Here is a 20,780-nt window from a genome sequence, read left to right as displayed (position 1 = left end):
TTGACTCGTCATCCGCAGTGGAAGTTGGAGCATAGCAGTGTATTATTTGTAAGCTATATCGTTTATTCAGTTCTAATACAAGATATATCACTCTTTCCGACACTGCTGAGTATTTTACAATCTGGTGTTCTATTCTTCGATTGACCATGAAAGCCACTCCTCCTTGACCGTGGTTCTCTTCTGAATTATATTGGTATAAAGTGTGCCCAGATTTTAGGGTGGTCTTTTTCTCTCCTTGAAGTCTCGTTTCACATAAGCTTACAATATCCCATTTAATAGCCCCTAGTTCCTGCTCTAATTCCTCTAGATGGTCGTTCGTTCTCATGGTTCTAATGTTGTATGTAGCAAATTTAAATTTTTGAGAATTAATTTGTTTATTATTGTCATGTATTTTCGATCAATAATAATCATTATACAATAATAATACATTTTATAAGTCAATATATAGTCAATAATAATACATTTCACGAAAAATAACATTTATTATTTATAAATAAAAGTGATTTTACCACTCAATACTGCTAAGAAATAAAAAGAAAATGATCGGTGAAGTTTAGAGTTTTCGTAAAGATTTGTTTGTAAAAATAATGCCAGAGACCAGAATCTACATAGTAATTATGGAGAAATAAGTGAGAGTGATAAAGAACTATGTCCGGAAATTTGTTGCTACTTTTTAATATCTATAATTTAATTTAACTAGTAAATAAGTTAACTATTTCCACAGTAGACCACAGATATGCAACGCTTTCCTTGCAGCGAATTGGCGTATTGAAAATCTTCCATTTGTGTAACTTTCTGTTTCAAAAACTAGCTAAAACCTGAGCCAGAAAGATAGACTAATGAAAGGTATACATGTACAAGAAGTCAATTGGATTAAATACGACCTTTTTACAATCGATTAACTACTACTTATATAGTTAAGACCAAGCTTTACGTGCCTTCCGAAGAACGGTGAAGGCTCAATTAAATTATAAATTGAAAATGTTCTGGTATCTGTGCCGGTATTTAAGCGGGGCCATCCGGTTTGTTAGGCAGTAGCTAGCCAGCTAGGGCCGCCACGATAAGCAACCTTGATATAAAATGAATATAAAAGCGCAACAGCAAAAATACTGCAAAGTAATATAACATCTCAGTAAACTGTTTATGATACTGCTGAGATATATGTTTAAGAAACTTGAGTGGGGGAATATGGAAACCAACATCTACTACAAAGGTGCAACATGAACCACTTTAGACGATATCATACGCATTTCAGAGAGTATTGAAAAGTCCAAGAGTTGTTAAGTACACTAAACTCTTCATCAGACGAGGAAGGTTTAAAAATTAACCGTCAGAATATCCACAGTTTAATTAACCTAGTCCTTAGCAGCATCATTTCCAGAAACGATGCAGAAATCAAGTACATAATATCTTAGCATAAGAATGCTTTGATGTTCTATTTTCTCCACCCTTTTGTATGGTGTTGAGGCCTGGAAATTGAAACAATCCAACATTAACAACCTGAAAGCATTCGAAATGTGGTATTGCCGGCGTATTCTAAAAATATCATGGGTGATTTGCAAAACAACCTCAGAAGTTCTCGAACAACTAGAAGAATAACGCAAGTTTTAAATTCCATAAAAATCAAAAAGTTGGAATACTTGGGGTACATCGTGAGAGGTGAAAAATACGAACTATCAAGAAATATAATGCAGGGCAAAATCAAAGCTAAAAAAAAGCGTAGGAAGAAGTAAAATATCGTGGCTATGAATTCTAAGTGAATGGTTTGGATGCAATTGAACTATTCAGGCGCGTAACCAATAAAATTATAATTGGCAGACTGATTTCCAATCTCCGATAGGGGCGGAACTTAAAAAAGAAGAATATCTTAGTTCGGAATGACCTCCGGTACGTTAGACAAATGATATAAAGACAGTTACAACAAATTGAATCTACACGGCACAAGATCGGGAGTACAAGGAAACAAAAAGAAAGCAGAACAAATATTTTCTTTTTTAAATGAACGATGGTTTTTAAAAGGGCAGCTGACAGCCGTGCTAAAGAAATTTAGTATGGAAAAACACAGTATAAAGTATCAGAGACGGAATCTGAGATATCGCAATAGCCTTATAATTGGGAAAAAATAGATGGGTAATTGAAAAACCCGAATGAGAAATCTGCTTGAGAATAATGGATTTAAGAGGTGAGCAGTCCAACAGCTGTGTTTGTGTGACCCTGTTAGTAGAGAAACTGAGAATTGTGCGCTCTGCTGCTAGAAAAAATAAGTTCCCCAGATGTAAAACTTTGTATTTACCGTATGTCAAACTGAGTTATTTGCAAAAAAATGGTAAATTTTGCAAAAAAAAGCCTTAGATTTAATAAATGGCACTTTTTTGTGATAGATAAATGCTTTATTAGGTAAAATATAATGATTTTTTTCTTTCAAAGTTATTGTATTTTCTAGGAAAGGAAGAAAAATTTGAAAATACCGAGTTTTTCAAGTGAACTATGTTAGTACAGATTTATGCAACTAACATTTGCAAATACATGATAATAGTCAACCATTAACGATATTAGTGGTTCTTGGATTAGTCTGTTTTCCAAACCTAGTGTGTTACGAATAAGAAAGAAAGCATGTGGAAGTAAACTTTTAGTCAGCAGTTTATTTTTATCCAAAGTACAGAAGGACTTACAAATTATGTGTATATATTTATATTAATTTCTAAACTCTCAGTTCCTCTGGGTCGTCATCATTAATATGATCATTTTTTGCAGCACTCTCGTTATTATTTGTCTGTACGCCAGTATCTCTTATTTTATAAAATGTGAAAATTTGTGGTGAAAATTTTCACCAAAATGTTTTCTAAGGAGAGTAACTATGCACGATTTATTTCCTTTCAACCAAAAATCCAATCTGTTGTATCTTAGGTTTCAATAAAGAAATCTTTTTCGCTATTTATATTATAAACTTGATGAATATCAAGATGTGTCAGAATGATAAAATATTTCTCCCTGACCATAGCTATATGATCTTTGTCCTTAGAAAATATAAATCTTTTCGATGCATTACATTTAAAATGCCACTGGCAAGGTTTTTTAACAACAACACCACTCGTCTTTCTCCAATCTGATATCTGCCAATCTTTACCAAGTCTCAGCACCTTTGAGTACTTTTCAATTATCTCTTCATATTTTTTTCTGTTTATTACAACGTTTTTCTTTTTTATCTTCCCTTCTATCATACCGAAAATCCTATCTGGTGGCAAAAAGGAATGACCAACAACATGAAACGTGAACTCTGCTTCCTTGAGGTAACCAGGTGCTTCATAAACCAACCAGTAAATTATCATAGACATCATCATGATATTTTCATTCTGTCCACCACATTCATCTGCAAATGGGTAAACTTTTTCGATTTGATTTGTAAAGTTCAATTTTATGAGAGTATCATGTACAGCAGAGGCAACAGCATTTGAATATTTTGGATGTTTTTACTCCAGCCACACACATGACGTCAGATTTGCAGAAAAAAGATGGGATTTCGAAATTCCAGCCATGATGGTGAAATTATAAAAATTTATTTGCTGCGAGAAATAAGGCGCCTGGTCAGAAAACTCTGGTAAGGAAAGATTGTTTTGATAATCAAAAGAAAATATGTGTATATTATGATTTGATTCGTTTTTTAACAAAGAATAAAAGGCTTTAGCTCTTAACATATGAACTCTCTGCTCTGTTATAACCTTTAACTTTTCTTCTTCTGAATTTTCTTTTCTCCAAATTTCCTTCGTTCTGAGACAGGCAGAACAAGCATCTTTCAAGGGAGTGCCGAACGATATGTTGTAGTGTTCATTAACGTATGTTTGAAAATATGATAACTTTACGGAATGATGTGGTTATTGAATACATTATTATGTATTCAATGGAGATGCGGTTATATTATTATGTAACCGCATCTCGCATCTTTAAATCTTTACAACAATACACTTCCCTCTTAAGTTTCATTACATTTCGTTTCCATTTTTCTGTTTGTACAACTCGTTTTCTCCCTTTTCCTTTTTCACAAGGTCTAATGTGCACATGAAGATCCATAATGTCAATTATTGCAATAAAATTTTTTAGCACTTAACCAACAAACAGTGCACCCGGTCGCATGTGCGCCTTCATAATAGCGTATGATGGCATAATTGACATGTGCACATGTGACGTGTCATGTGACTGAAACAATGTAAGCGATTGGCAAATTGTCATTACACAGTTATGCAACTGGCATAGGCAAATGGTTAAATCTACAAACCACGGTTCGTAGACTTACTACGGTTGCCTCTTCCGACTAACCAATGAACATTAAGCCCGAAATTACGTCACGAGAGTACAGTAATTTGAATCGTAACATTGTTAATCGTCGTTTTTATGTCTTTGATGTGTGGAAAAGAGTAAAGATAGTTATGAAATAAAGATGTCTAGCGGATTATGTAATACCTAATTATGGAAAACTGTTGATATGTAGGCAGTTTGGTACTTAAAATTAATCAGAACCGGTTGTTAACGTTTATCCAATGTTAATGCAGGATTTACGTAAATCTAGGACTTCAATCTCCATTTTACACTGAAAATTTGTCGCGTATACTGAATTTACATCAATACTGGATTAACTATTGAATGGATTACCGAATTACATAACTGTTTTTTCCATTTTTTTAATATCTTTCCTACACACTACAACCTGTGCCTGGCATTCTAAAATTTCATCAACATTATTATTACGTTAATACACAATGAAATTTTAAAGTTTTAACCTACCTTATAAAAAGATACGAAGACAATAGGTACGATGTACAACTACAATAAATAACTTTTCTTCGATAATTCAAAATAAGTTATCATAGAAAACAACACCAAAATTTCAAATACAAAAATATAAAGTAAACTGAGATATTTAAGAAACGATATGTAATAAAGCAAATAATAAACTGAAAGATAATTACCACGAACAAACTGTGATAATAAATGGGTTTTGTATTCTTGTGTACTCTGGTGACGTAACTCAAGCATTTCCACTCTAGTCGGAAGAGGCAACCGTAGTAAGTCTACGAACCGTACACACAGAGTTTTGCATCTGACTCAAGATTTCTACTGCCTATTTCTTATCAAATCCCTGCCTTTGCAGATGAGTTTCTACATCAGCAGATAGCATAACATGTGACAAATAACTGTCAGCTGAAACTCAATTTTTACAATTTTTGCAAATATAGAGTTTTGCATCTTGTGGACTCAAATATAACAAGCACCAGATAATAAGCATAACATATCGAGAAAAAAAACTTTAATATAAAATATATAAAGTTAATTCTGCAAATTACAAAAAAGTATGTATGGTTAGGTTTCCTGATATTTTGTGGTTTTTGAAACCAGAGCTTTAACAAGTACTTAATTTACAACTACAAGTTATAAAAAGTAGTATTCAGTTGAGATAACTTTTTAACTTATGTATATGGAAAAAATTAATAAAGTTTAGTATGTTAAATAGCGACCTAATTGATCCACCAATCGACTTTCCTGGAGGCAGTTTCTAGAAATTGAAAATCGTTCTTTAAGAAACCCATTAAAGAAACAAAACTATGACCATTCAGGTACACTATAAGGGCAAAAACCGATGAAAACATAATTAAAACCTCTTCTGAACTTACATTCTGGATTTCTCTATAATTTTGGCGAATGGTATTTCCCAGCCGTACATTTTAATTACCCGAACACCACGTAATATTTCTTTCATATTGTCAACCCTGCCATTAGTATAAATGGATAACTGAAGTTTTATTCCTTTTAGTAATGTCGATATGTATCCTAAAATACAAATAATATATCGTTAACTACATTATTTTGATAATAATGATATAACAATAAAAATATGTTAAATATATATTTTGATAATAAGAATTATAATAATTACAGTATAATCTGAGCAACCCGGTATCTCCACATTGAATTGTGTGTTTGGCAAAAACTTTTGTAATCGCGTATTATCGTAGCTAAATGACGTAGAATTCTGTTTATGACAAACAATGTTTTACAGTCATGCAATTCAGTTTTCCAGCTTTCATTATATTAATATTTTTTTCCATAGCTAATGTTAAAGTGTTGCTATAACAACTGTTTTGAGTAGATAAAGTATCACTTTAACCGCAAGGGTAGATAAAGTGACACTTTAACAGCAAGAGTAGATAAAATGTTTTAACTTTTTTTTATTATTAATAAAATTTACAAATTCAAACACATTAAGGATTAAAAACAACTAAAATTTTACAATTAACATTATTAGAAATATCTATTTTTGGAGCATCACAACTTGTACTCGTTTGCTTAAACACTTGATTCGAGGTACTGGATTGATTTTCTGGTCCACCAAGTATACACTTGGATACAGCAATCTTATTGCTTATTGACTCTTCAACGTAAGATTTGGCAACAGATGACGATTTCCATCCACCTAAACGTTTAACTTTTACTAGGTCAGCTCCAGAATTTGCGAACATAGTAGCTGAAGAACGACAGAAACAATGTCCCGTGTACACTTCTGAATTTTCAAAAAATCTGCAATCTTCTTGGGGATATTATATATATATTGTTAATCCCCACCGGTTGAGTATTGCACTTTTGCTGTCGGTAATTTACAAAAAACTTACTGTGAGGTACGTTTTTGGGGCGCAAGGCAATATACTTTCTCACAATTTCCAAGAAACTCAGTCCACTTTTCTTGTCAGTAATACAAAACGACCTTTCCTGCTTGGTTTTAGTATCAGATAATGAAACGATTATCACCGATTTTCTGTCGTCCATGTTAAACACTTCTAACTTGTACAATTCATAGGACCTAGTCGCTCCATGCACACCAAAAATAGCAATAACCTTCATTAACAAATAGACGTCATCAGAAGCTTCTGTCAGAAATTTAATAATGTCATCTGACTCCAGGATTTTGGACTTTTTAGCTTTGTATCCTTCACTTAGGTTTTTTAGTAAGGTGGTTAACAGTAGAAGAAGATGAAGAATCGACAGTAGGAGGGGACCGGGAAGAAGACGACACTCATGGATGCATAACCTGCGACAATGGTTCGGACTAACATCGACCGAACTGTTCAGAGGTGCCGTAAACAAAGTCAAAATAGCCTTGTTAATAGCCAACGCCCGAAACGGATAGGGCAAAGGAAGAAGAAGAATGACGATGGCATCGCTTTCTTCGACTTTTCAGAAAAATACGCCAGAAGTATTTTTTCACTCACGCCATTGATGTTCTTAATGCTTTTTCACTTTTTAAAAGACTGGTATTCTTTCTCATACATCATCATAGATTTTTGTGCCAACAATAAACTTTCTGCTTCCAACGCTGCATTTTGTACATCTGATGGCAAGTTTTCCTTTTCTTGTGTCAATTCTTTTCCGTCCATTTCGTATTTATTCACTTTGTACACAAAACGCAACAATATTCTCCGCAAAAACCAAAACGTAACATTTGTTTGACATTTGTTGACAGAGTAATTCATATCCCTAGCAACGGAGCAACACAATTGCGATTTTTGTGCTAAAAATTACAATTTTCTTTGAAATTCTATTTTTCACCTGAACTTGAAGTCTTGCTATAGAAAAAAATGTTGTATTGCACATGACGATAAAATCGCATTATCTTGTCGAGCATAATTAGCGTCTCGATTGACGTCTCGACGCTAAATAACGCTCTCGAAGATAAAGTCTTGTACAATTTTATCGTCTTGTACAATAAATACCTATTAATATTCAGGGTTTTGCACTCACAATGGTCCATTCTGATATTTGGAAATATTCACTGGATTTTGTGAAAATTCTAAAACACGTCAAATGAAATTGAGATATTGTGACAATATGTCCCCTTTGAAATAAAACACGTTTTATTTACACGTTTATAAATGGGACATATTGTCATGATAACGATATCTGTCATTATCGTATATAACGCTCTCGAAGATAAAGTCTTGTACAATTTTATCGTCTTGTACAATAAATAACTATTAATATTCAGGGTTTTGCACTCACAATAGTCCATTCTGATATTTGGAAATATTCACTCGATTTTGTGAAAATTCTAAAACACGTCAAATGAAATTGAGATATTGTGACAATATATGTCCCCTTTGAAATTAAACACGTTTTATTTACACGTTTATAAATGGGACATATTGTCATGATAACGATATCTGTCATTATCACCTTCCAGACAAAACTTTACTTTTAAATGGGGAATACATAATTTGTGTCACATCATTAGATAGATATTTCGCTGGAGAGTTCAGGCATCTATGATTTTTTTTTTTTTCATATTTACGCTATTGTTGTGAAAAAGTATCAGTTTATTGACAGTGTTACACCTTTTAAAATCTAAAAATAAAACGCCTATGTTTTGCTAGTATCAATTTTAAATTTTTACCATCACAAATAACTAAATTCATAATTCCAAACAATGTTCAAAATAAGATCCACCAACGTCCATACAATTATAAAATTGCTATTGGAAATTATGACGAACATTTTAAAGCATTTCAGGGGTTACATAACTAAATCGTCGTTCTAGTTTTTCCGATAATTGGAATGGTATTATAAATATTGCTATTTAAACAATGCCAAAAGAAGAGATCTAGGGAGTTAAATTGGGAGATCTTGCTAGACATTTAATAAAATTGCTTTGGCCAATTCACTGTCTAGCAAACTGTTTATTAGTGTATCGCCCTATATTGATATAATGCATAGATGCGCCATTTTGTTGAAAAACCCAATCATCTTATGAGTACCTGGTATGATTTTCGATTATATGTTTTAAAAAGGGATGAACTGTATCCTGATTCAAATTTTATTGCAAAAAGAATTGCCCAACAATATGTTTCCCAAAAATCACTGCCCATACCTTTAATTTCAATGGCTGTTTGGTTTGTTTCGTGGAAAACCCTAGGATTTTCATCAGCCCAATTATGGCAATTGTGTCGATTTACAGTACTATTTGGAAAAAAGGAACTTTTATTTAAAAAACAAATATTGTATAGAAAGTTTGGATGACTATTTTTTATTTTCTGAGTCATAATCTCAGAGTGCGGGAGAAATCATATTCTTGAACTACTTTTTAGTACTTAAAGTAGATTTCAAATTAACCTGACCTAAAATTAATATTTCTGTCGCTTCAGTCCTAAAAAGTTTTTTACAATCCCTTTTTTTAATAGCTACTGATTCCGTTTCATAAAATTTTTTAACTAGTTATAATACATATGAGTGATAAAGTTGCTTATCTTGATGAATTCGGTTAAATAAATTTGCTGTTCTAGTTGCACACTTTCCATTTTCAAGAAATATGAAAATATCCTCAACGAGTTTTGATATATAATAAACCATTACAACTAAAAGTTTCTTTAATTCATAGTATGTTCTATTTGCTAGATATATACGTCTGTTAATTTCTAAAATCTGTCTTTGTGTCTTTCACATAAAGACAACTACCTAACTATTAAGAAGATAATACGATATAAAATTAAACACATGACGAACCGATTTGTTAGGAAGCCTGTTAACCCATTTAAGGCCCATTTAAGAACCCATTTAGGGCCGAAACTTTTATTCTCTTATATTGACGAGATATTTAATTTTTAGGCATATTAAGATTGACAGAAATAAAGTATGAAAGAAATTTTGCAAAAAATACAATACATTTTTCAAAAAATGGTGTCCTTTTAAAAGCCCGGTGGCATAATCAATGGTTGTGAATAACAAATAATTAAAAGTACAAAACAAAGTTTTTTATTCTAATTATTTCAACAAATTAAAATAAAAAAATCTTAAATAGCTAGTTTGTATGATATTTATAAAAAGATTGTTTTGGATGTAGTGCTACATTATATTTTGTTCTGAAGGTATTTTCTTGTGGCATTTTAAATTAATTACTATTTAAATGGGAATAAGCCACAATTAAAGGTTAAAATACGTTTATTGACGTTTCAATTTCCACTTCGGATTTGTATTTTGAGAACGATTTCCGAAGTGAAAATTGAAACGTCAATAAACGTATTTTAACCTTTAATTGTGGCTTATTCCCATTTAAATAGTAATTTACATTATATTTATTGCAGCAAAAATTACATTTTTTGTGGCAAACAGCACAACGAGTTTGAGTGTCCTTAGACAATAAGGTGGTTCATCAGATCGTATCTTGAGTGACTATGCAAATTGGTTGAAGGTTTGCTGGGTCCTCTTTTTGTTGTGTTTTTAAAATATTCAAGAATCCCTACTGTAATTAAGCGACGATCCTGTAAGTGATCCATTTTGCCACCACTAATTCTATGCAGTTGCCAGGCATTTTATTCTGCTAGATCCACTATGTGGCTTATTATGGGAAAATATCATTATTTGCCACAGATGGCTACTCTGTAGTAACTGATATTTTCATCTGCCTGATCGACGACACCCCAAGCACCTTCTTTTTTTCTTTTTGAGAATACCGTTGTACTTCCTCTGTTGTATATATTTGATTGTAATTGGATATTATGGAAACAGCATTATTGTCATTCCATTTGCAAACTACTATTTTACTTTCCTCTGCCGTGCAGTAGTCAAACGAACCCCTTCCTTTATTTTTCAGTTGTCTGAACCCTCAATATCACAATCTTTAACTAGGCGTTTTTATGTTATTGTACCTCTCTTCCTTTACATCCCCATGATGTAAGTTCTTTTAAAAGCAAGCAGCAGCGTGGTAAATTAGTTGTCAAAATATATATGTGATACCATAATTTGGAAGCCTTGACTTCTAGGGCATCAACAAACTGTAAGACAACACTAGGTCCCAAACCAAGAAGTTTATATTTATATTGAATAGTGGATAAAGATCCCTGATATGGATCAAACCACTCCACATAACTTAGCCTATTAGTCCCCATCCAAAACTTATATCCCCATCTGATAGGTTTAGCACGGTTAAACTGCTTGGATCCATGTTTTGTCCATGATTTCCATAATACGGAACCATTGACTCATCCAAGCTGTGGTGTTCTTCTTGAGGTACTAAATCGAGATACTTTTGATTGATTACACCAATCAGTAGTTGACCCTTTGAAAATTTGTCCTGTGTATCCAATTTTGCAATATCACAGCAAGGAATATTCTATATGGTAAATCTGAAACGATTTCTAGACATTGCATTAGCTACAAGGTCGTGAATAGAATCAAGATTCTTTCCAGTACATATCTCGCCTAGGAACACTCATATATTTATTATATAATAAAATTCCAATAAAACATTTAATTTCGTTTGTTCTAATATCGCCTTCACGATTATGTAAATTGGCGTACATATTTGAAAATTCAACAAGCATCTGAATAAGTGTATCATCAAAAAATAGTAAAAAAATATCTGCCGGAGAAATGATGTTCTTTGGACCTTCTATTATACTTCAATTTGAAATCTTGCTATGTATGTGATATTTTAATCTTGCTCCTGGTCCATCATTAGTTTTTGCGGCGTTTGCTCTTCTGTGCTTTTACATTTACTGTAGGAGCTACTTGTTTTTTAGAATTTTACGTATTCTTTTTAGAGTGCGGCAAAGGGATTTCGACTTCATCTTCATTTATATCAGATTTGGTGGCCTTAAATGGGTTAATTTTTAATACATCAAGGTACAACAAGAAAGGAAGAATGTACTTCTACTACCAATATAGGATGCAAAAATCTTTCATACAATATACAATCTAATAAACGAGACTTTTTTTAGAATTCTTTTTTTTTTATTATTTAAAGAAACAAAGTCGCATCCACCCAAAGGTTATTAGCGACATTCCTGTAACATTTGTAATAATATTAAATTTAACATTTGTAATAATCAATCATTGTAACAATTAATTACAATTTGTGAACAATGGAACATTTGTAACAATTAATTAAGTTAAATTTTGTTAAATGGTAAACATATTTATACATTTTAAGTAACCTAATAAATTGTTCGGAACTAAACTTTTGTTGAGGAGTGCTTTCAGGTTATTTGGCAAATTGTAAGACTGTCTTTGATTTTCATATTTAGGACAGTCTATCAAGAAGTGCTTTATACTGTCAACTGTATTGCATGTTTCGCATTTTGGAGGTTCACTATTTGAGAAGAGATAGGCATGAGTATACCTACAGTGTCCAAGTCGTAGACGTGTAATAATAGTTTGGCATCTTCTACTTCTGGCTGTGGACTTCCATGAAAAAATATCACTTTTGATGGTTCTTAGTTTCGAACTAGAGTCATTTCACTCCCGATTCCACGCACTTAACACCTTATTTTTGAAATAAACTTTTAGATCGCCTGCGATACTCCGACACTCTGTTTCTGATGCGTCACTGGTGATAGCGTTACGCGCACTAGTATCTGCTTCTTCATTCCCTTCTATTTCTATATGAGATGGTATCCATAGGAAGTGGACTCTTCTGAAATTTTCTTGAGCTTTTATTAATTCGGCCCTGATAATTTTCTCTATGGGGTGTTTAGGGTATACATTTTGCATAGCTTTGATTGCGCTGAGAGAGTCAGAAAGGACTAGACAACAGGGGATGTTTTTAATATTTACTTGCTTGATGGCTATGAGCAAACCAAATAGTTCTGCAATATAAATGATGGAATTTAGAGAAAGTTTAAATTGAAAAGTGTCATTTGGGGTTATAGCAAGGCGATGGAAAAAACCATCAATATTCCACTGAAGTAGAGACTTGAATTTAATTTTGGCTTAACTGAGATGTGTCACTTTCCGCTTCCGATGCCTCACTGTTAAGATAATTATGGATTTTTTTCCTTATGAACGTGAATTTACGTTATATGGATCTTTCCTTTAAATGGGGATAAACTTGACTAAGCATATGGGACAAAGCTGGTAGGTCTGTGGTATATTCTTGAATTGTGGTTATAGGATCTGTTGACCCCGTGATATTCATTAGGAGCATGTCAAGTTGATCAACGTTTAGAGGAAAAGGTAGAGGGTGATTTTCTATGAAGTTTTTAGCAGGGTCAAGTAAGAGAGAAAATGAGCATTCAGGAGTGTTTGCTGAACTAATTTTAGCTTTTTTAGATTTTGCTTGGACTTTAGGTGGTGGAAAAATATTACATTCTTTTGAAGATGGATCTGCTTCAGGTGAAATAATTTCATCAAAGCTTCTTTTTGATTGATTAATTATGTAACTGTCCTTATTTGATGCATCTACTTTGTTCGGTATCTCCGGGATATTATAAATAGACATTTGTTCACACTGAGAAGGGTTTGTCTCATTGGATGCTTGCAAGGATATATTTGTTGCGCTGGATACCGATGCTTCATTGTTTTGGTTGGGGTTTAGTTGAGCTAGTGTTTCGGAGCACTGTGAAGCGATGTGTCCTGGCTTCTTGCATCTAAAGCAAACTAAACTGTCTTGAGAAATGAATATTATACAGTGTGACCCATTTAGATTGGAAACACCTCTATAAAATTTGAAGTTGTTAACCGATTTTAACCAATTTTTTTTTTAATGTCATGTAATAAAAGGTCTACTGCGGGACAAAATATGAAATATTTAGTTAAATTTTTAGGGCATTCTACGATACTTTTTCTTTGTCAAAAATAGAGAATTTGTATTAGCGATTTTTTTATTAAAAAAATTTCTACGCCACTGGATTTAGAGTGGCGTCAAATAGCTATGACAAAAATTTCATTAAAATATATTTATTAATAACGAAGTTATGACAACTTAAAATTTTAAAACTCACTAAGCTACGAGTCAAAAAAGAACACCCTGTATCAATAGATAACCATTAAACTAATTATTTTTCAAATAATTTTAATAAGAAACCACTACTAGACAAAAAAATGTTTAAAATAGCATAAAAATTTAATGCAAGTAACGCACTTACATTATTATTAACTTTACATGCTACAACTTAAATCTCAGTTGCCATGACAACGATATTACTGTTTGACATTATTTGTGTCATACAAATTTCAGTTCTAGCATAAATTTATGCATAATATTTGCAACAATATTTACTTCAAATTCTTTTAATAATATTTTGTTTCACGGCTGCAAGATTAAGTTTGAGAGAAAAAATTAAAATTATACGTCTTTTGGGAGATAACGATAGAAGTGCCAGGGAAGTTTGTACAATATTTAATGACAGACATGTGGATCGTCCTAATCTTAGCTGCGGTACGGTAAACAAAATAAATAGAATATTTAATGAATATGGTGCAGTATTAAAACTAATTTTAAAAAATAACCCGTTACAAAGAAGAAGAGGAAATGAAAAATAATTTTAGATCATTTCAGAAATAACCCTAATGCCAGTTTAAGGAATGCCAGTTTATATTTGAATGTGCCTCGAGAGAGTATTCGGCGATATCTTAAGGTAAATAATATTAAACCTTTCAAACCAAAATTCTTACACACATTACAAGAAGGCGACGAAGCAAAACGTTAGGATATTGTTTATGGGCCCAAGGGGAATATTTAAACAATATAAATTTTCTAAAAAACGTGTTGTTTACCGACGAAGCTACTTTCACTACAAATGGAGTAGTATCATCACAGACTTGTCGCTATTGGACAGCAGATAATCCCCATTGGGTAATAAACTGTAAAAGCCAGTATTCTCAAAAAATCAATGTCTAGTGTGGTATACTGAACGAGCGAGTTATTGGTCCTTTCTTTTTTGAAGACAACTTGAACTCGCAGAACTTTTTAGAATTTTTAAATACCGACTTGTGGGATGCTATTCATAAGCTCCCAATTAATGAACGATTAAATTTGTATATCCAGTTAGATGGGTGTTCTGTTCATTACGCCAGAACCGTAAAGCAATGGCTAAATGAAAATTTTCCGAACCGTTGGAGAGGCCGGGGTAGTCCGTTGATAGATTGGCCACCCAGGTCTCCAGATCTCACAACTTTATACTTCTTTCTCTGGGGAGTTATCAAACAAAAAATTTACCAAACCGGTGCAAGAGACGTAAACGAACTTCGTGCAAGAATTCGACAAGCACGTGCAGAAATTACTCCCCAACAACTAAGAAATGTAATTAGAAATATTCATAAACGCTACGACAAATGTATCCAATTAGATGGTGGATTGGTAGAGGCAACTAGGATTTAAACTAAAATTATGTTTCTGTTAATACAGAGTGTTTTTTTAACGTTAATACAGAGTGTTTTTTTCTTAGTGAGTTTTAAAATTTTAAGTTGTCATAAGTTTGTTATTAATAAATATATCTTAATGAAATTTTTGTCATAGCTATTTGAAGCCACTCTAAAACCAGTGGCGTAGAAATTTTTTTAATAAAAAAATCGCTAATACAAATTCTACATTTTCGACGAAGAAAAAGTATCGTAGAATGCCCTGAAAATTTAACTAAATATTTCATATTTTGTCCCGCAATAGACCTTTTATATCATGACATTAAAAAAAAATTTGGTTAAAATCGGTTAACAACTTCAAATTTTATAGAGGTGTTTCCAATCTAAATGGGTCACACTGTATATGTCGTGTTGTCAAAAACAAGAGTAAATGACTCTGGTAGTGTTAGATTGTGAGGACTGATATAGATTTGTCTTCGAAAACTAAGGATGTGATTGTACTCAGGCATAGAAGCACTTATTTTGAGGAAGGTCATGGGGGAGACAGGAACTATGCCGATTTTTTGGAACTCATTGATTAGCAAGTCGTGCCTTATTGAAGGACATATGCCGGAGAGCACAAGTCGTTCCGCTGGTGTAACTAACCTTCTTGCTCTGACAATTTCACCTTGTATTTCTATTTTACCATGATTATTCATAAAATCGTCCACTATGTGTTTATTGGATAAATACATACATATGCGATTATTAGATAATCTAGAAGAGAAGATTATATTTTTCGGTTGAATTATATTTCCAAGTGGGAGAAGGTAGTCTTGAAGTTTGGTGTTTTCTAAGGCACTAAACATTATTGCTTCTAACTTTAAAGGAAATTGCACTCTCGACGCTGCCGAAGAGTGTGACTGTGATGTGTTTATTTGATTTTGATGGTCTTGTATTGTAGAACTGTTGTGTGATTCCATGTTTGAATTCATTTCGATAATCGCTTGTGAAAAGTAAGTCCGACCCTGTACACGTGCTAAAACAGGTATATCGGTCTTTACTAAAAGCGGTTATTTGCTGGTAAAACTGGATTTGTTTATTGACAACAATAACAAATAATTTCAATTTGCTGACTTTAATGCTAATTTAACTGGATATTATGTAAAGAGTTTGTATACTTACAGTTTATTTTAATATATCACTAAGATTCACAAATTATAAATTACATTAAACTTTTTTAATGTTAAAAATATTCGGAGCCCACGTTGAATACAACATTATAGTTATCGATGCAGAACCGAACTCCTTTTAGAATTCTTGTGCTCTTATTGTTTAAAATGTTAGATAAATTGGTGTAGTATATTGTATTGATCACGTAATAAGAACTATCTCTATCTAAGAGTATGTCTAGAATCTTAAAGGTAAAACATAAATTAGACGAAAATCTTATGCATCGAAAGATTTTTGTTCGATATACATACCTTGTGGTATAGATACTAATAACATAAAAGTTAAACCCACACACGATGCTACTCCAGTAAAAGTATATAGAATATAGGCTGAACTGATGAATTGAACTGGTGTTATGTATAGATAATGGAAATACGGAGCAGCAGATTCTATACTTTTAACATCTTCGGTTAGTAGTTTATTTAGTCTACATAAGGACATTCGTTTTAAAGAAGTCTGGCTTAGTCGTAATACCTAAAAATTAAATTAAAATATACAATTTTAGATTTTACTTTACAAAAAACTATGGTGTCTTTTAATATTCCTATAAAAATTATAAGCAATTTGCAATGCAATAATTGTAGATTACCGTAGTTTAAATTATGAATGTGTTGCTTGTGTGAGTCCGTTTTAAAAAAGAGGTAAAAGAAATAAATTAGACTTACAATCAGTTTAATTTTACTACCCAAAACGACCGGTTTCGTTTTCTAAAATTTGAAAAGCATCATCAGGTCAGTGGTACAAAGTAAATTAAATGATTCCGGTACATTTCCGATTTTTAAATCCAAGCTTTCTCGTTTATTTTGCTAAAGATGTTGTTGCCTCTTATGTGAATACTGTATTCATCACTGTTACATTATTAGTCAAAATAAATAATAGGTAACTAAAAAATATTTTTTTATACTCCAGTCGTCAGAGACAAAAATGCCACTGAACCTTGTAACGTAATAAACGTCACATATTTGTTATTTTTCTTCAAATAATAATAATTGTATTTAAATTTTTTTCGAGTTTATTCCTTTCTTATATTTATCTTTTATTGCAATATTTTTATTCTAAAAATAGTTGGCGCTCAGTTCTTCGATCAACTTTCTATTTACTAAATATTCTGTCATAGTTATCGTGTAATTTTCAATTAATACTCTAATTCCCTATATTCAGATCCCATTATGTTCTATACCGTAGGACAGTATAAAATTGATCATTTTTTTACATATCCGTCTTATCTCATCTGTCATCATTTCATATTTGAGTTTTTATACAGAATATCTAACCCACGTGTATGTTTTCAAACTATATGCAGTTAGAATCTTTCATATAATTTAACTAATTCATTAACCAATAATTAAATTCATTTAATTATCTTGCCATCAGCTATGTTCTTTCAAAAAATTGTTTTTAAATGGCAAGGAAATATAAAACGTATGCAGACTCTAACACAAGGTTACTATTTCAGTTTTGTTGGCCTGAAATTAATTTTTCTTGTTCCCTCTCATTGGATGGAACTTCCTAAAGCCTTGTAGTGCACCACACATAGGAATAAAAACTGCAGCAACGTAGCAGATATGCAGTACTCAATAGCTGCTCAAAACTACTACTCATTAAACATATTTTAACAAACACATGAATTAAAAATAAATTAATTAAAATTTTAATTTAAAAAATTATACCTTTTTCTGTAGTAGAGATGAAGTTGCCACTCGAGCCCGCATTCCAATAAACGAGCAACCAACATAGGTATGATGGTAAATAAAAGTATTTAAAATTGCTAAGAATATAATAGCAGATCCCATATACAAACCAATAACATCGTCTGTTCTCATTTCAAAATGAATTATAAATTCAGATAAAATTATGGGATGAAATATTCTAAAATCAGGGAGAAACGTTGTGTAATAAGTGATGGAGATAGATATTAATTCTGTTGCGTATCATCAACCAAAAGACTATGCTATTATTAAAGTTACAAGTTAATATAATTTGAATCATCATTTGAAAAATCAGAATAATTTCAAATAAAAATTTGAAATTCAGAATAGAGTTTCTGGATTAAAAGACTTATAGTAATAGTATACAGTATTTTTGAATGGCATTTTTTTATCCACTTTTTTTCTATTTTAAATATTTTAAGCTTTCAGATACTTATCTAGCATTATGGTATCAATTACATACTCCTCTATGATCTCTATAGGTGACAGATCTACTTCATGGATGCGCCCCTACCTACGTGAGCCTTGGTTTATCCCCAAATACCATACAGGAGAAACAATTGCCCTACCTGTTGTAAAAAAACATATTTATTATATTTTAATCGCAGGTATTTTAGCAGCTTGTGCGCAAAGCTCTCGTGGTAATGTATCTACGACCGTCTCCCGCATTATTGTCCCTTCTTCCCATCTTAACGTTATCAGAGGACAGTGACGATAGTGTGTAGTGTGAAATTGCCGTCCGGCATTTAAGCACCCCTTTGTTTCGGGCTCCCGTGCAAAGTGCGTGAGTTAAATGCATCAACGTGTAGTATCAGTGTTTTGTGATATATCGTAAACCCTTTGGTTGATTCACTGAATTCTCTGTATCTTTGTTACTCCCACTAAGCACTGTAAAGCTAATAATATTTATATAACGCTTTTTGTCACTAGTATAATAGCCATAACTATGAATATTTTAAATCAGCCTTTAAGTTCATCATCAATAAATTGAAGAAAAAAAAGCGTTTTAATTGTTTTATTGCTTCAGTGGTCCTAAAATATTTTGGAGCAATTAGGTGTTTCTCTACTCCTCTCTAAACTGTTGAAACTTTGGTAATTTATTTATCCTCTCCACTACTACCCCCATTCTGTATCCAAACCTATCATTTCCCTCCCAATATCCTGAATGGATTTACCGATAACGACCACAGATTGAATTTGAGAATGATTTTGATTGATTAACGAACTGGAACTTGGTCCCTCGAAGAATAGGGGGTTGAGACGTCGGATCTGCTACGCGACACTCATAAAAAAAATTATGTAAAGAACAATACAACACAGCCTCGGAACTTAGACGGAAACAAAGATATAAGACGTTTGCGAAGAAAAAGGACTGTGAGAATACGAATATTGAATATATAAGAAATCGCAATAAAACAAAATGAAATACTCCCAGATATCGACAGACTAGGCACAGATACAGTGTGACCCATTTAGATTGGAAACACCTCTATAAAATTTGAAGTTGTTAACCGATTTTAACCAAATTTTTTTTTTATGTCATGTAATAAAAGGTCTATTGCGGGACAAAATATGAAATATTTAGTTAAATTTTCAGAGCAGTCTACGATACTTTTTCTTCGTCGAAAATGGAGAATTTATATTAGCGATTTTTTTATTACAAAAATTTCTACGCCACTGGATTTAGAGTGGCTTCAAATAGCTATGACAAAAATTTCATTAAAATATATTTATTAATAACGAAGTTATGACAACTTAAAATTTTAAAACTCACTAAGCTACGAGTCAAAAAAGAACACCCTGTATCAACAGATAACCATAAAACTAATTATTTTTCAAATAATTTTAATAAAAAAACCACTACTAGACAAAAAAATGTTTAAAATAGCATAAAAATTTAATGCAAGTAAAGCACTTACATTATTAATAACTTTACATGCTACAACTTAAATCTCAGTTGCCATGACAACGATATTACTGTTTGACATTATTTGTGTCATACAAATTTCGGTGCTAGCATAAATTTATGCATAATATCTGCAACAATATTTACTTCAAATTCTTTTAATAATATTTTCTGTCATGGCTGCAAGATTAAGTTTGAGAGAAAAAATTGAAATTATACGTCTTTTGGGAGATAACGATAGAAGTGTCAGGGAAGTTTTTACAATATTTAATGATAGACATGTGGATCGTCCTAATATTAGATGCGGTACGGTAAACAAAATAAATAGAATATTTAATGAATATGGTGCAGTACCAAAACTAATTTTAAAAAATAACCCGTTACAAAGAAGAATAGGAAATGATCAAATCATTTTAGATCATTTCAGAAATATCCCTAATGCCAGTTTAAGGAATGCCAGTTTATATTTGAATGTGCCTCGAGAGAGTATTCGGCGATGTCTTAAGGTAAATAATATTAAACCTTTCAAACCAAAATTCTTACACACATTACAAGAAGGCGACGAAGCAAAACGTTTAGAATATTGTTTATGGGCTCAAGGTTAATATTTAAACAATATAATTTTCTAAAAAAACGTGTTGTTTACCGACGAAGCCACTTTCACTACAAATGGAGTAGTATCATCACAAAATTGTCGCTATGGGACAGCAGATAATCCTCATTGGGTAATAAACTGTAAAAGCCAGTATTCTTAAAAAATCAATGTCTGGTGTGGTATATTGAACGAGTTATTGGTCCTTTCTTTTTTGAAGAAAACTTGAACTCACAGAACTTTT

The 20,780-nt window shown here is 32.1% G+C and overlaps 1 long non-coding RNA gene across 1 annotated transcript; it reads right to left on the bottom strand.

Moving 5' to 3' along the window:
- Positions 1-5,675: 5,675 nt before the first annotated feature.
- LOC140435596 (uncharacterized) lies at positions 5,676-18,115 on the bottom strand. The gene is made up of 3 exons (XR_011950183.1): positions 18,000-18,115; positions 16,581-16,803; positions 5,676-5,823 (listed from the first exon to the last, which is right to left on the bottom strand). It is a non-coding gene; the product is annotated as an uncharacterized lncRNA (long non-coding RNA).
- Between the last annotated feature and the right edge of the window lie 2,665 nt (positions 18,116-20,780).

Source organism: Diabrotica undecimpunctata, chromosome 3 (genome assembly GCF_040954645.1).
Source record: "Diabrotica undecimpunctata isolate CICGRU chromosome 3, icDiaUnde3, whole genome shotgun sequence".
Classification (NCBI taxonomy): domain Eukaryota; kingdom Metazoa; phylum Arthropoda; class Insecta; order Coleoptera; family Chrysomelidae; genus Diabrotica; species Diabrotica undecimpunctata.
This window is presented reverse-complemented; position numbering and strand designations above follow the sequence as displayed.